Genomic DNA, 3097 nt, shown 5'->3' on the forward strand with positions numbered 1-3097 from the left:
CTATATTAATATTCATTAATTATTTATTAAATATTAATAAATTTATTAATAAATAACGATTTAAATTTAATATAATTTAAATTTAATAAAATTAAATAAATAAATAAACAATTTTTAAAATTTGAAATGCATGTATGATACATTTAGGACATGCCGGCTTTTAAAGTCGTGCGGCCTCCCTGTGGCTATCGCAAGGGCCTACGACCGCAGCAATATAGAGTATTGTTGTTGTCATAGTACCCTAGGAGCAATAGCAGGGGGAGGTGGGGTAAAACCCGCCTTTCCTTTATATATATATATATATATATATATATATATATATATATATATATATATATATATAACGTTTTTATAAATAAAACAATATCCCTTTTCATTCACAACTTTTTAAGATATATATATTTTAAACAGAAGTTCTATCAATACTCTGATAGGAAAAATACAACAAACTAATCAAATTTTCAACATAAAATTTTCATTTCTTTCAAAACCCTTGTCAGTTTAATTTTCAATTTTTAAATCTACCGAAAGAGGTTTCTAATGATATTTTTAATCCTCATATATACAAAAGAAATCCACATGCATACCAATACTTTCAAAATAAAATATTGAAAGATTCGTCACAATAAAATTCAGATAAACAATTCACAGTCACAAAGAAGACAGGAATATTAAATAACATAATTAACTAGATGAACAAAACAGAAGAATCTACTTAGTTCTGATGCTAAATTCACAAACACCCAAAGATTGTGAGAGAAATCTTTTCTCTCAAAACCTTCTCTATAAAAAATCTGTTCTTCAAAATTCCTAGTCCTTTTTTTTTGAAAAAATGAACCCTCAATTACTAATAAAGAGTTCTCTCGTAAATTCAAAGCACTAATTGTGCAATCACCCGAAGGAACTCTTTGATCACAACCCTTTAACTCTATTAATTTTTTCGAAACTTCATGCATATTTTATGCAATTTTAAATATTTTTATTAAATTTATTTGCTTTCTCTTTTCAATTAGTTTATTATATTTTAATCTCATGCATAAACTTTATGCAATTTATTTCAAATAAACTTTATTAAATAATTGTTTACTTTCTCTTATTAATTTTCGAAGCATTTTTTTAATATAATATTTATTAACTTAAGTAATAATGATATTTAGCATTTATTTAAAAATTATCTTCTAAATATATTATTATTAAATTAAATAAATATTATTACGCTCTCAAATTAGAACTATAATTCTCTTTAAATTGAATTATTTATATTTAAATGATTTCCAAATTAATAAATATAATTAAATATTGAAAATCTCATAATAATTTTCATTAAATTAAATCATTAATTAATCTTTTTATTTTCCTTAATTAACAAAAAAATCACAAAAGACCTACAAGACGAAATATGAAAATCCGTCATAAAATACTACATATAAAATCTAAGAAAACCCGTCAGAAAATACTACATATAAAAATCTAACTCAATGGCTATAATCACAAATTTATGTCATATGACAAATTTGAAAGGGTAATCATCACAGATACTTGTCCTAATTCTCTAGGACAATTGGTTTAAAGGTTAGGATTTGGACTCAAGAATTTATCTCCCCTCTCTTACCATTGTGATATTGCGATAAAGTATGCTCATCCTAACAATTCAGAGAAGTCGATACCTGATACCTACAATCTACATAAAATTCACGCATATACAAACACATATATTCTAAACTAAACAGGCAATGGCAAGAAGTGGTGCATCGTGAAGATCTCGAATAGCAAGTGATTGCGACTCCCTTCCTTAACTACATCAAAAACATCATACATAACGAAAACATAGACGCACACCATATACATGCAATATGAGGTAAGTATCCATAAGAAAACACATATAAATAATCTATCTAACATTATACAATAACTGAAATCACTGTAAATAATCATCATTAAGTTATACTCATGCATACATGAAGTAACTAGTACCAAAGTAGTCTCATCATATAATCAACTGAGTATGAAAACAATATCCAATCATTTAAAAAATAATACTACTAATCATCAAGCATAAACATAAACTGGCCTAAAAGAATTCAGCAATAAAAACTGAATGTAAACTAGGGACAAGCACTACAGTAGGGTTTCAGATCAAACATTTCCTTTCCTCCAAATAATTACTGAAATACTTCATACTTACCTTTTCTTAGAGAAGGCAGAACTATAGCTCTACAAAGCTCTTGTTTTTTGTGACCTTCGGATCTCTAATGCACAATATTGTTTTTTATTTGATCTTGATAAGTAACGAGAACTTTCCCAAGTAGAAGAATTCGAAATAGTTAAGGACGAGCTGGATATTTTGCTCAAGAAGAGGAGAACATATAGATAATCACAACCACCTCGGTAATATATATTTGTAACCTTAAAATCTCTAATGCAATAATCAATTTAAAGGTAATTATTTATTAAATTATTAAAATAATAATTATTGATTTTCAAATAAAATAATTACAATTTTATTAAAATCAATATCATTAATAATAATAAAATGAATTTAAAACTTCATTAAATGATATTCATTATTAATCAAACTTAATTAAACAAAATTTAATTTAATTAAGTAATGATTATAAAATAACAACTATATTACTATTCATTAATTATTTGTTAAATTATTAAATATTAATAAAAATCATTAATTAATTTATTAATAAATAATAATTTTAATTTAATTTAATTTAATAAGACTTTTTTTTTTTTAAATTAAAATTTGATGTTTAGGCCACCAACCTTTAAAGCAGTGTGGCTTCCTTGCAGCCGCAGTAATACAAAGTACTGTTGTTGTCACGGTACCCTACAAGTAGTAGCAGATCATGGCACTAATAAGGGTAAGGAGGGAGGTGGGGTAAAACCCGCCTCCTTTTTTTTTTTTTAATAATTTTTCCATATAAAAAACATTTTTATAAATAAAACAATACCCCTCCCCATTGACAACTTTTTAAGATACTTTTTTTTTTTAACAGAAGTTTTATCAATAGGCAAAATACAAAAAAATAATCAAATTTTCAATATAAAATTTTTATTTCTTTCAAAACCCTTCTCGATTTAATTT

The sequence above is a fragment of the Cupressus sempervirens genome, chromosome 9 (assembly GCF_028749045.1).
Source record: "Cupressus sempervirens isolate cs-2001-9-10 chromosome 9, ASM2874904v1, whole genome shotgun sequence".
NCBI lineage: Eukaryota > Viridiplantae > Streptophyta > Pinopsida > Cupressales > Cupressaceae > Cupressus > Cupressus sempervirens.